The following is a 14,819-nucleotide window of genomic DNA, read 5'->3' on the forward strand; positions in this document are numbered from 1 at the left end:
TGTGTGTGTGTGTGTTTCCGAGGAGGGCAATTCCGACGTATGGGGGCGGGAAAGAAAGTGAGAAGAGCGTAGGAGGCTAGTTTGGGGAATTGAGGGCAGGCGAGTGGGGGGGGGGGGCGAGAGGGGGTGATAACGCTCGTTTATCTTGCTGCAGAAGATGATGATGGCGCGTGTGCAATCTATGTCTCCGCAATGGTGAAGCTTGCACATCTAAGTCCGAGGGGGTACATGATACCCCCCTTCACTTTGGAAGCCACACCCCCTTTGCCCTGCAGGAAGCTAGCACACCTCCGTCAGTCGGTTCTCCTCTGCCCTTTGTCAATGCAATACAGTGAGACCTCACTTTTCCCATCATCCGGTTTTCAATCTGTTTTTTTTTCCGTCTAAATTTTGACACGGTTTTCGTCAATCCACTTGGCTCTCCCCCCAAAATTTTGTTTTTTTAAACGGCCGACTTATTTCCCGCCATCAAGGTGTGTTTTTTTTTTCATTTCCATCCTTTGATTGAAAAACAGGACATCATTTCAAAGTGTAGAAAATCACTTCCCGCTTTGGTCCAGAACGTCGGTCGGAAAATCGGCAAAAATGTCGATCATCGATTTCCAAAGTAAAAGCAAAAATGTTGCAAACGTCTTCTTTTGAAAAATAAAGCAACAACAAATCAGCCGGAGTCCATGGCTGATTCATTTGACAATCAACTCGTTGTCGATGAATCAATTATGCAAGTCGAGTCCTCATAATTGCTGAAAAGGAATGACGAGCTTTTTCTTTTATTGGATTTTTTTGGACTGACAGCTGAACTGTCTTGAAAAGCAGGCAGCAAGAAGCAGTCGAAGACGGCCTTTTTTTGATTATTATTTGGGCGGGGTTTCGAAATGTTGGAGCAGAACTGCTGCAGGTCAGATGGGACGATACCAAAGAGGATTAAGGAGGAGATGCTGAGAGCACAGATGAATCCGTGTGTGCGCGCGTGTGCGTGTGTGCGCGCGCGCGCACGCAATGCACTCCAGCCCGCACTGTGCTATTATCTCAGTGAAGTGGAGCACCTCCCTCAGCGGGGAAGGGATCCAAGCAGCAAGACAATGAGGCCAAGCATACCGAGAGCCAACATGGCGGCTGACGTGTTGATATGGCAACCGCAGAAACCCCCCCCCCCCCAAAAAAAATCCAAAGAATTCAACCAAATGTTTGTCCACATCATAAAAACGCGCGCCTTTTCTATCCTTTTTGAATCTGTTCTTAGCTACACATGCTAATACCATCCAAAATGGCCGCTTCCGGCCAAGATGGCCGACTTCCTGTTCCACTTGAGACTTTTTGCTGCGTCCCGTTCTGATAGACATGTCAGTGAAACTGGTGTCACTGTTTTTTTTGTGTTTTTTTTGTGTAACTTTCCAACTTTGTATTTGACGCCTGTGCAAAACAAAATGGCCGACTTCCAGTTCAATTCTGGTCAAGGGCCCTTTAGACATTTCGGTGTGTCCTGTCCTGACAGACCCATGTGAGTGGGTGGGGCCTGACCATTTTATTCCTCACCTTCCTCCCTGGCGAGGAGGCGGGGCCAGCGGTTTCGCTAACGAGCTTATCGGCCGGCCACCCGTTGATCGGCGGACGCTACGGAGGCTGGACTGCTCGATAAGCGTCATCGGCGTCCTCGGCAGTCAGCAACGCGCGGCCCATTGGGCCAAATTAGCGCAATTTGTCACGCGCCCAAAACGACCTCGCTCGCGCGTGCGTCGCCTTGACAACGAGGATCAGCGAGTCAAGACGCGGAGCCGCCATACGCTGGCTTCTAGACAAACTGCTTTGGAGGTCAAGGCGCCAACGTGCGCGACTCGACGCAATGTGAGGAGCATGTCAAGGGGAGGGAAATGAAATTGGTGATGAGGAAGATGAGCTGCTGCTGGTGGGTGGTGACGAGAATGGATCCGCGAGGATCTGTTAAGTGAAAATAAAAACGTCTTGTAAATGTGTCACACCGCGGATCAGTGTTGCTAACAACTTGGCCAACTGTCAATGATTTAAAAAAAAAAAAAAAAATGTCAAACCAGGCTTCCAAATTGTAAGAAATTGAGCCATCGCCGCCGTTTTCAAGCGCTGTGGGCGTGTCCGCTAAATGCACTGAATCGCTGACAATCAAATACCGTGTTAACCTAAATATCGACTACTTTCTACTTCATCTTTCTTTTGCCCGCACAAAGTTCCACTCACTCATTTGTTCTCTGAACTGCTTATTCAGCCGTGAAAAGACATCAGCCGAAAGCCTCCTGAGGCTTTTCCTTGCCCTAACAACAAGGCACTCTAAGATTCTGTCCATATGCTGACTGGCATGTTGAACGTTGGACGTTTAAAAAAAAAAAAAAACAAACATTTTTGACCTCTCTGTGAGCTTCCTGCACTCAGGGCCAACAACGAGGCACTCTAAAGCGGCCAGACCAGCCTGAAGCAAAAATCCTGCTGCCTCTCATAATTGGTGTAAATCCAGTGAGCGGGACTCTTATTTTAGTAATTGAAGCAAATCTGTGAGAACGGCCCGGCGGACAGGAAGACTCAGAGGGGGGGGGGGACCCGACCCCCGTGCGGCCGGTGCCGATCACCGGCTAAGAGCAGGCGCTTGGGGACGCACTAGGTCCCCATCTTGTCCCTTAAACCAGAATGTGTGTGTGTGTGTGTACTGTATGCATAAGATCCATCCAGGACATCATTTCAGATCACGCCTGCTTCCGAAACGCTCACACGCACTACTGAAATATTCTCAAACGCTCACACGCACGGCTACCGGAGCCAAATAATTGTAAATATGTAAATGTTTTGGACTTGAGCGGTTAGTGCTAAATGAGGGTTAAAGGCCACATCCTGAGATTCTCTTCATTTGCATGCGCGAGCGAGAGCGCGTGCGCGCGCGCGCGCTGCCAGGCCCGAGGCAACCTGGCAACGCACCCTGCCCTCGGCTGACATTATTTGTCTGCGCGTGTTAATGTCCAGGTGTGTGTCTCATCTACTTTGCCCGTGTGTGCGCGCGCGTGTGCGAGCTGTTGATAATGCTTGCCTGGCACCCAAACTGTTGCCCTGTAGGCAGCTTTGCTCAACACAATGAGACAGCACAAGCCGTGCGTGTGCGTGCGCGTGCGCGTGCGGGGTGATTGTGCATCTCTAAATGTGTATAATCAGACAGGTGATTCTTGTGATGCAGCAGACCATGTCGCTCTCGGAGCGATTATGTTTTCACTGCATATTGTGCCTGTGTGCGTGCGCGTGTGCGTGGTCACACACGCAATTCTCCATGCCAGCATCTGTGCTGAGACGCTGCTTTAAACTGAAATATTGCTTCATTCATCACCCAGCGGAACACGCGCACACACTGTCAGCACTCCCTCTGCGCGCGCGCGTGTGTGCGTGCGTGCGTGCATTTGGTGTATGCCGTGCCTCCATGCGCACTTCACGTGTTTATGCGACCAATTGGATTTGACTCACACATTCATGTAAGATTGCGCGTGCATGCGTGTAAGTATGAGCTACTTTGTGCTCTGAAGCTTTCTTTGTGCAGGTTCGACCATCGAGAAGCCATTGTCAATTGCGTTGTTGCCCGGGCAGCCCGGCCCAGCAAAACAAAGCAAAATGAAAACGAAAAACACGGCAAGGAAATGTCGTTCCGGGTCCTAATAACTTGTGATTTGCCGTCGTGGTTCCATTTCATTTAGCTTCGACTTTTTCTTATTTGATATATTGATATTCATTGACGAAGATGAAAACCAAGGACGTTTTCACCATAGTTTTTAATAAATGTAAGATCCAGTTTGTCGTTTCAGTTGGTTTGCGTTTTTTTTTTTCCCCCCAAAAGCATTTTTATTTTGTTATGTGAACGAAGACGCATTTTCAATTTCGTGATTCTTGTCGGTTTTCGTCAACTGCGATAGCTTTGCTGTAGTTACGAGTGGAACGAGGAGGAGCGCGGGTGGTGGTGAGCGGAGAGTCGAAATGGGGGGGGGGGGGGGGGGGCTGGTCCTCTTGCCGGTCAGGCTTTTGCGGATAAACACACTTTGATCGAGGCTACAAAGTGAGTGAGGAAGACAACTCGCACACACATTTCTGTTTGTGTGGCAATGAACAGACTCCTATGATGTCACCTTCCACAAGGTGTCAAGGACTGCTTCATGCTTTGAATGGCTGACAGTAACGCCACCTGGTGGACTTATTATACCGCTACAATCCCGAGGTGCAATTGCTCACGTTAACATAAAAAACAAATGGGTTAAAAAAAAAAAAAATTTAAATTTTTTTCACTGCTTTCCATTTGGATGTTTTCATGTTGTTATGAAAATGAATCTCCTCTGGCAAAGTGGACGTGCAGCCACCCAAACAACAAAAATCCAAGAGCTAAATGTCACCAAATGTCCCTCGAGTACGTCTTGAGGGTTGACCGCTTTGGCGTCGAGACGAGGTGTCGGCTCAACTGCAGTCATCGCTATTATAATTATTATTATTGGGCCTTAAATGATTCCAAAGAGGTTAAAGCAGCATTTTTCTTCTCCCGCAGGCAAAACCTCAATGAAGGCCCCAAAAAAAAAAAAAAAAAAAAAATCGGTATTCGAAGCGGTCGGCATTGTGAGGAAGCTCCGAATGAATGTTGAGCTTTAATGAGAAGAAGGCAGAGTGACTTTTAATCAAAAACTACAATTAACTCCAATCATTTATTTTCTCTCTTTCACTGCAACACATTCCACAGTAATGAGACACTTTGCACGGCAATGAGCCAGCGGCACAATTTAAAAAAAAAAAAAACCCCACCCCCACACACACACACAAACCACATCGTCAGAGGTGACAAATGAGGAAAGTCCTCCGCCAAGGCTTTGCCATTTGTCACCCCTGACCGGACGGATCGCTCCTTGAAACTTGAAACCCTAAGGCCTCATTTTAAAACCTCACTTTGAAAGCCTCGCCTTGCCTCGAAGCCCTACTTTCAAACGGTAAGCGGCTGATGTACTCGAATCCAAAATGGCGGGTGCTAGCTCTCATGAGCAAAATAAGTGCAAAAATGAAGTTCAAAGTGATGGAATCGGAAGTGTCGGCGGAAGACAAACAGGAATGAAATCTTTCATTCCGACGATTCGGGGCAAGAAAACGTTTGACGGAAGTCGCCTTGAGCGCCTCGGAGCAAGCGCGCCGGCTTCCTGCGGCATTCGGCTCCGAGGCATCGCTAGACGAGCGCCGAATCGCAGATGAAGTAAGCACGGCCGATGAATGATGCAAGCTACCCTCATCGATGCGCCGGCCCGTCGTCATAGCAACCCGCCAAAAGGAGAAAGTGTAGCGGCCAGGCGCGTGAAGGCCGCCCTTTCGTCCCCGTCGGGACGAATGTCGGCTGTCGGCCGGTAACCGTGGAAACGCCATCCAAAGTCTACAAATTGACTTAAAAAAAAAAAAACAAAGTTTGTTCAAAGGTGGCAGTTTGAATCCAGATCAGGTTGTCATCAGTGCAAATGTGTCACGTGATTTGGCTTTCAAAGAAGGTTTCAAGACATGGGTCCCATTTCAAATTCGGGTTAAGGGTTCAAATTAGGATGCCTTCTTCAATTGTCGTCATTTCTGCAGTCTTTTGAAGGGCGGGGCTGCATCTAATGATGATAAGAAGGACATTAATCTGCCAATTTATTCGTTTCCAAAAAATGGATGAATCTGATTTGAAATGTTTTTAAAAAAGTCCTTCCTTTCAAAACAGCCGGACATTCTTTCAAAATGCAAAAAAGGCGCAAAGAAAACCATTCTGATTCAGTTTGTCGCGTCGCATCTGTCAGAATATCGCGTCAAATGTCCGATTGTTCCTGTTGACGGGCTGAAGCTGCGCGAACGTGCACGGTTTCCCGTTGAAGGAGGCCTCGAAACGATGCATCGGTTCTCATCGTAGTTGTCAATGAGTTGACGTTCCACACTGGGCCTCCGCTCTGCTTCCCTGTTGTCTTGCGGCGAGAGCCAAGGTGACCTTCTGCTCACAAGCTCGGCGCTGTCTTCCCACCCGACCCGTCCACACCTGTCAGAGCGCCGCAATGTGCGTGCGGGGATTTGGGGGATGTTGCTCTGAGACAAGTCAAAGTACAGGATGAGCGCACCAACTTTCTCTAGTCAGACAAACACATTGTACCGTATACGCACGCACACTGTGTACACTTAGGTCAAAATATGTACAGTGTATACAGTATGTCAATTATAATACACAACATAATACATATCTTAAGGGTGCACATATACTATATATTTATGATGAAATTCATGTACAGTATACCGTACAACAGCCACATAAGCACATTTTAGAAATGCACAATACATTCATCTATAATACAGTGAATGTAGAAATGTATGCCTATATATGTATACAAACATGACAGCAGTCATATGTCAGTGTCGTTCAAATATCTGTGTGTGTGTGTGTGTGTGTGTGTGAATACGTGTGTCGCTATCTGAGGTAAACAGCTGGTGCGTCCTAATTTGGAGAGCTTCCCAGGTACACACACACACACACGCACACACGTATGAAAACGAGATCTGCAATTAAGGTTCAACAACGGGGTGGCTGCACGCACGCACGCACGCACGCACGCACGCGCGCACACAGCCTGAACATTAGTTGTCCCTGGCTGACTTGTGTCGGAGTTTCACTCCAGTTTGCAGGCTTCTCAAAAACATGACAAGCACAACTGTCACTTTGACAGTAATAGATTTTTTTTTTTTTTTTTTTTGCTTCCGACACCTCCAACCATACGACAACCAAAACAAGACGGACAAAGGCAAAAGAGGCTTTTTTTTTTTTTTACATGCCGTTCGCCATTCACTCCATGAACTTAATGTTTGTTTTTTTTCTTCCTGTTTTCATCGTTGAGTTCGTTTTCTTTTTGTGTCACCACCACACACACACACACACACACAAGGATGATTTGGGAGGGATGTGCGTGCGCGTTTGTGCGTGTGCGAGGTAAGCAGCGGCGGGTGGCGGATGTGTCTGTGTGCTTCGCTCGCATTTCGCCGCCCGCCCCCCCCGCCTGCGCGTGTTGCGCTGTGCTGTTTATTTAACGTGATGAAGAGGTGCACGGCTGGGGTGTATTGACTCGGACAGCTGCGCCGCTGGGAGCGTTGCGGTCGTCATGCACCATCTGGCGCGTGCCCGCGCGCACGCACGCCTTAGCTGAGCGGCGAATGTTGTGGAAAGCGGCGAGCAAGGGCGATGGGGATGTTTTCGGCGCGTGAATGCCGATGCGATGTTGTTGCTAAAACTCGGCCCAGCGTCACCTCGCGCTTCGATGCTCGTTGCATCACTTTGGGAGATCAGCACAGCTTCTGAGTGGAAGATAAAATCGGGGCCGAATCTCCACTCGTCGATTACGAGCCAGTGTAATGCCAGCGGGTTGGAAGTCGGACAAGTTTAGGCGCCCGGCTCTCCGACAGATTTTGGGAGAGTATTTATTGCCGTTGCCCGTCCGTGAGTGGGCTGCAAGTCTCACGCCACAGGCCGTCATCACGACTGTTATGGGATGCAGACGTCAAGTCGAGGACCAAAACGAGCCCAGTGCGCGCAATCCCGAAAGATTGCGTCATCTCGGCAGGCGTCACGCGGCCTTGCACTTCACACGTCGCCCATGCACAAGGCGTGACGGGGCGCTAACGAGGCGGCGCTATAAACGGAGCTCGCATCTTCTGTCACCTTCTTCTTCTTCTTCTTCTTCTTCTTCATGCCGCTGCCAAGAAATCTCCATCACGCTCTAACGGGCCGCTCGAAGCGCACAACGTTTGCAAAATGGATTCCCTCCATGTCGGAATCATAAAAAAAAACATTTCCTCTGTTGTTATTCCCCCTCGGGCCCCCGGAGACAGAAGTACGAGGAAACTACTTCCTGTCTGAGGCAGCAGTAATTGATGAATTTTATGTATTTATTTTTTTGCAGTCTGGTGGCCTCTGGGCGCTCGTTAGCAACAAACAGAACCAAAAAAACGCACATTTCTTCAATTAGCGCCGGCGTTTGCTCAATTAACAACCTGATCCCAACCAATGATCAATATCAACCTGATATTTCCTTTTTTTTTTTATCAGTATTGTCGTGAAAAGGAGTCTGCATTGCTAAATCTTCTACTCGAATTTAAGGTTGGGAGCTACTGTGCACCTAGTAAAAAAAAAAAAAAAAAAGCTGTGAGTTCTACACTAGAATTTGGAGCCATTCAGCCTAGTACTTGTCCAGAGAAACCTCCTTGATATGCTGAAAAGCAGCCTGGCATTATGCTGTAAAGCAAAGTATCTTACGGCGCTTTAAGAAAAAGGAAAGCAAGATAAGGAAGAGACGGGAGTTTGTGCGGGCGTTCTCCAAGGGTTGGGATGGTGCGAGACTGAGGATTAAAAGTGCAGCAAAGGCGGCAGCCAGCCAGTGGAGAAATGTGGCAATGGAAGCGGCTTTTTAATGGCCGCGGGGCGGGAGGGCAGGCGGAGGTGTGTGTGTGTGTGGGGGGGGGTCAAGCGGGGGTGTCGGCTCCTGGGAGGCTATTAGCTTCAAGGCTATTCTGCGCTCCATTTGGATTAGCCGTCAGCAGGACAGGATTAAGCAAAGCGTGCCGGCGTATTACAATTTGACAAAAGATCCCGCCGGGCTCGCCGACCGACCGACCGACGCTCACCTCGGCCGATATGTAATGTCCACAAAGACTGGCTGATGGGAAACGTGCTGACTTTGCGTTTCGTCGAAGCTGCGGATGGTCGACTGCGGTCGTTGCCAAGCTTTACTGAGCCGAGGCACGCCTTTTGGATTGAGAAAAGTCTCGCGGCACGCCACCAAACAACAATGCAACCCTGCTTGGAAATCACTAGTCACTGGCACGCCCATTCCTAGAATCTTGGAATGCTAACAGGTCCAGGAGACGCTAGACCATGAGAAAGAATGAGAAGCTGTAAACCTGTTTTTGTATCGTTGCACAACGGAGCCAAGTGACCGTAACACTCTTCAGTCCATTCTGCCGATCTGCCATCCTTTCAACGTCACTAACACGAGAACAACTTTACATTTCATAAGAAAATCCAAATGTAGCGTTTGGTAACATTCATTAGCGTCCACTTATTGTTCTAATGTAAGGACGTGTTCGGATGGAAAACCCCCCCAAAAGATGGAAAACCGCAGTAAACAAGAATTTTAAGTAGACTTTGTCATTTCGAGGTGACAGTTGGTTAGCATTAGCATTAGCCAACCTATAAAATGCCACATTTGAAAGACATGCGGCGCCCCAGTAGCATTTGTTAGCATCAATTTATTGTTGTAAGATAAGAGTCCTTCATTTAAAAAAAAAAGGATAAAATGTGAAGAGGATAATAATAAGCTCACTTTAATCAAGTGTTGTTTAACTTTACATTCATTTTTCAAATGACGATTTTAGATTCCAAGCAAACTTCCTTATTGACCTGCTAGCATCTTTCCTCCATGCGAGGGAAACTGAAAGCGCCACGGTGACACTTAACCAGTTAGGAGGCGCGAAGCGAGGCGTGGAAAACATTTGGCCATTGTAGCGCGTGAGCTGATCAAGGACATCTGTGGGGCCATTAAAAGCGCCTTTTAAAAAAAAATAAAATGGTGTGCTATAAGCCACCTGTGATTGCATGAGCTGAGCGCTGGCATACATTATTTGACATTACGCCTCAGCAGCGCTGCTCACCTCCGTCCCAGAGGGTTCGTTTATTGACTCGTTATTTTATTCATGTGCTGCCGTGGCGCGCGGAAAATTTACATTTAGACTAGCTAGCATCTTTTTTTGTCTTGTTAGCGGCGGCCATCATCAATTAATGAACATTTCCAAAGTGTTTTAGGGTTCGCTGAAGGCTTTTGTCTCCTTGCCGTCCCCACAATTCTTTGCTGTCAATAAAAATGTAAAAATTAAAATTGCAAAAGAGTCAATGTTGCCTACAAACTGGCATTTCAAAAAAATGTATTCTATTAAATAATTGGTCATGTATAAATATGATATACCGGTGATTTAATTATAAATGAGATGAAAAGGAATGATTTCATTTTGTCGACATTTTGTTTGGCTTGCAGTGACAATGAGGAGGAAAGGTAAAAAAAAATGGCTGGGCGGCTGCTACTATAGGGCCCAAAAAAATCAAAGAAAATATTTGAGTGAGGGGGGAAAAATAAACTGACAAATACATAAGAGTGGTTGGCGTGTGCATTGAGTGAGTGCGATTTTCCCCGTCGTTATCTCTTCATCAGCCAAACGGCAGACAACTGAAACGTCGATGGACGCCCGACAACAAAGACTAACGAGCGTGAGGCGGCGGCGGCGGCGGCGTTGACGCACTTCATTTCCTGTCGCGGCACCACAAAAAAAAAAAAAAAAAAAAACACATCAAAAATGAACTTCTCCTTTGACTTGAGAGATAAAACGCGGCTTCTTCTCTTGCTGCCGGAGACGCTTGATCACCCCGGGGCTTGATTAGAGGAATTAGCCCGTCCGCAGACGAAACCCGGCTCGATGCTGGCCTGCTTGAGATCAAAGATTGTCGCGTGTGAAATTCGCATGACGGAGAAGTGAATGTCAAGTTGCGCAAATAGCGATCCTAGAACGAGCAATGTCACGGGAAGGAGCCTAAATCGGTGCGCGAGCTCAAACGGTTCCAAACGAGGTCCAGTCGGCCTTGCCCAATCCAATTCGCGCCAAACGGTGAGAAAGGTTCACTGAGAAAACACGTTTCCGCGGAGGCAAAGTGAGCTGAACTCTGTTCATTAAACCATTTATTCCCCCCTTTTTGGGGGCCAATGACCCCAAACCAAACTAGTGTTTGTTGTGAGAACCTCTCATCTTTCATCACGGTGGGTCGGTGACTCGCCACCGTCTTTGCCGGCGAGCCCCTTGGTCGTCCGCTAATGGCGGCGCTATCGTTTTTTTTTTTTTTTTTTAAGATGATTATTTCTACTGAATTTGAGTTGACAGAATGGAAAAGCTCAATTTCCCAAAGCTAAATGCATCTTTTAGCGCGGAGCGTGTCATGATGTAAATATAATAAGGACATGAAAAAACTGAGCGCAATATACATTTTTCTTCTCCGTATTAGGGGAGCTAAATGTGAGTGCGTGTAAATGGGATGCGGTAATTTCAGTTAATTCAGCATGTCCGAGCAAATGGGATTAAAATGATGATCGCTTGAGTGGGATTAAGTTTTATATAAGGAAAAAAAAAAAAAAAACGTTTGCTCAACTCCCTTTTTGGGCTTCTACCAAACAATGCAGAAGCTGCTCAGGCTGTGGCAGATTATGCCCGCTGACACATTCGCTCACGCCACTGACGACTCTCTCAGCGCGACAACATGATGGACAGCAGACAATCAAAAAGGATTTGGACAAAAATAGTGATTTGTCGCGGTCCGTGTTACCGGGGCTGAAAAGAAAGCGGAGAAGCGAGCGCAGGATGAAGACGGAGATGCAGCAGGGAGCAAAACGGACACGGCCGTGCTGTTAAAACACTCCCAACATCAATTATTCAATCGACGGCCGCTCCGACTCATTTGCCGCAACGCCAGCGCACAAATGCGCAACGCAGCGCACTCGTCCAGCTTTAAATACACTTGTACACACTCCACTACATGTCACCACACTTGTACACACAACATAACCTTTAAGTACACTTCAGTCGACTACACAGAGAGCTGCAATGTTTCTTTACCGTCGTCTTGCCGCGCCTGAAGTCGAATGCGGCGCAGCGGCGCACTACCTTGAAATACACTCGTCCTCACGGAGCCCTCAAAAGTTACCTTGCACAAGTACTTTCGACGACTTTGGAGATAATTGCTGTTGCCGTGCAAAGACTGAGATTGGAAAAAAAGAAAAAATTAAGTCTGGGCAGCACCGGGGCCTCAGGCTGCCGCGGCCGCTTTAGAGTGCCTCGTTGTCAGCCGTGAGTGTGCAGACATGCCGCAGAGGAATGCAGAACAGGTGGGCAGAATAATAATAATAATCTTTATTTTTGTGGACCGGTGCGCTTTAGAGTGCCTCGTTGTCGTTGTGTGCGCACGTCCACGGAGAAAGGCAGAGTCTGACTTAAGTCTGAAAGTGAAATCCACCTAACTGTGCGCATACCACTAGAGGGAGCCCGCGTACCACACGTAGAGAACCCGGGAGAATTTTCTCGACGGCGCCCACTGACGATTGGAGCAGAGTTCCTTCGTTATTTTCATGTGAGTGCAAAACCTCCTTTGCACACCCGCGAGCTTATGCCTCATGTTCTTCAAAGAGAAAGAATCGCGGGTTTTCGCACCGCGGGGAAGGCCAAGAAGCCAAGAGAGGAATGCTGATTCATGTTGGTTTTTTTTCATGTATTTATTTTTTTTCTATCCCGAAGTGCTTGTTTACATTTCATTAATGACTTGCGAAATTTGCACTTTCAAAACCACCAGCAAGATTTCAGCGGAGACTGGCATCACCCAAAAAATAAAATAAATAAACATGGGGATATGCAAACTCTTCCGACTTTATACACTGCTGCCTTGAGATATGAGTTTAATTTGTAACTCAAAACAGTTGTATCTGAAATTACTTTAGCTTTTCCCATTGAAATGGAAAGAAATGAACCCATTCCAGCCTTCCCCCCAAAAAAGAAAGTTGTGGTAATGTGAGGACAAGTCGCACTCCATCATATTGTACCTTGTCAAAACTTCCAATGATTTCTTTAAATCGAGTGATAAGAAATTGAACGCACACTTTCAGCTTCAATTCAATGCACGTTGTGCCGCTCCTCCTGCTGCGCACGCCTTGGCCACCGGGGGGGCACTATAGGACAGAAATACCGTTCGCTGAAACGTCTCAACTCCTCTCAGCTCATCGGTACGGCACTCATATTGGTTGTTTGACGCAGAGGATAAAGAAGACATGACAGCGATGTACACCGAGAGGGTTTCGCTGCCACCGCGCAGCGCTCGTCTCTCAAGACTGCGCTCACAAGTCAAAGCAAAAAAAAAAAAAAAAACGGCTCGTATTTGTAAAACCTCGTAAGATCGTTTTCCTCGCGTCCTCGTCATGTCCTCGTCTTGCTCATCAGCTCCGTTCCGTCATTGCCTCCTCGCGCCTTCCTCTTCCCCGTCCTCTTCCTCACTCCCATCCTCCTCTTCCTCACGTCCTCTTGCTGCTGGTACCTGCTCTCTCCCCAGCCCATAAGTCTGTCCTCCTCCCCTCACCAGCCATTTCCTGTCTCTTCATTCCGAGCGTGACGCATGAAGAGTGCGCACGCGCACACACACACACACACACACACACACACATGCACGCGCGCGCACTCGGAGAGTATGGAAGCGTGTTGATATCAGCTCCGACATCAGTCATCTGTCAGCACAAATGTTGTCTGTACATCTGTGCCTGCCATTGTGTGTGTGTGTGTGCGCGCGTGTGTGTAATTGTGTCCCACAGACACACACGCGCCGGTGTTGCGGGTCGGCCTTTATCTCCCGATCGCTGCTCGGGGCTGGAGCTGCGGCATAAATCAAGTGCAGCAAAAGTGGAGATGGCGGCACAGAGGTGCATGATGGGATGCGATAGCGGAAATATATACGCGCGCGTGTGTGTACACAGTGGAGGGAGAGTCTATTTCTTGGCAAGAGGCAGCGAGACAATAAGAAGCTGTGAAAGGGGGGGGGGGGGGGAAGAGGGCCACGGGGATGGCAGCCTTTCAGCCTCCGCTGTAAATAGCAGGCAGCATTATTGATGCAAAACATTGAGTATGTTCGGAAGTCTCCGTCGACAAGCTAGCACTTGCCACTTTCTTTGGAAAGAAACGCCGTCCTAACCTGGGAGGCAAAACGACGACAACGACGACGACGCTCGCAATGATGCAAACGCAGCCCACAAGTTGCGGTTTATCAACTTGCTTGTTTGGAAACCAAGCTTATCGGTCCTTAAGGGTCATTATTGATCATCTATGTCATGAACATGAACTCACCCAATAGTGGATCCAATTAAAATGAATGAAAATTGTTCATTTGACTAATATCCATGGATTAGGATTGATTTATTTTGGGTTTTTTTTCCCCAAAAATCGCCACATTATTCAAAGCATTTCCAAAGGAACTGTGAAGACTGATGAACGCAAGCAACATTTTTGACGACATCGTACCAGCCCGTGCGGTGCCGCCCCGAGATACCAGTTGAATCTGTTGCCATACCACACTCGTAACTCAAAACACATGGAAATGCCCTTCGCCCGTTTCATCCGTCGCCATAAAAAAAAAAAAAATCGACAAAAGGTTTTGCAATGTGAATTTCACGAGGACAAATAGCGCTCCATGATACGGCACTTTGCAAAAAAAAACATGCAGTTGTGCAAAGCGTCACCTTTCCGCTCATCGGTACGGCAACTATAAGAATCACTCCTTGCGGAGGATAAAGAATGTGTGACTGTGGGCAGTTATATTGTGTGTCTGCATGTGTTGCCTGGTTCACTTTGTTGCTTCTAGCATACTTTGTGCCCCACTTTGTGTCCTTCTTTGCCATACCTGCTGCAGTTTGAAAGGGGAAGTCAACCCAAACATGTTTTTTTTTTTCAAGAATATGTCCTATGCAGGCCCACGAGTTGAAACAAGGCATTGTGATTAATTTTGCGTTTGTGGAATAAGAGTTAATCCACTCGTTTTTTAGCCATCTCCGGGGGCGGCCATTTTGTCACTTCCGCCGACTGAAAATGACATCGCCACTACTCAGGGCTCAGGCAACGACCAATCACGGCTCGGCTTCAGAAAAAAACGGATGAGCCGCGATGGTTTGTCGCAACCGTTACCTCCCGTCCTCGTCCACCTTTCTCCCTTCAAA

The 14,819-nt window shown here is 47.7% G+C and overlaps 1 protein-coding gene across 4 annotated transcripts in view; it reads left to right on the forward strand.

Annotated features, from left to right (window-relative positions):
- The window catches only part of galnt14 (UDP-N-acetyl-alpha-D-galactosamine:polypeptide N-acetylgalactosaminyltransferase 14 (GalNAc-T14)), a 34,893-nt gene that overhangs the window by 5,862 nt on the left and 14,212 nt on the right, over nucleotides 1-14,819 (forward strand). The gene's annotated exons all lie outside the window — the stretch shown is intronic.

Source organism: Filicampus tigris, chromosome 20 (assembly GCF_054856515.1).
Source record: "Filicampus tigris isolate MCC_2025a chromosome 20, RoL_Ftig_1.0, whole genome shotgun sequence".
Lineage (NCBI taxonomy): Eukaryota > Metazoa > Chordata > Actinopteri > Syngnathiformes > Syngnathidae > Filicampus > Filicampus tigris.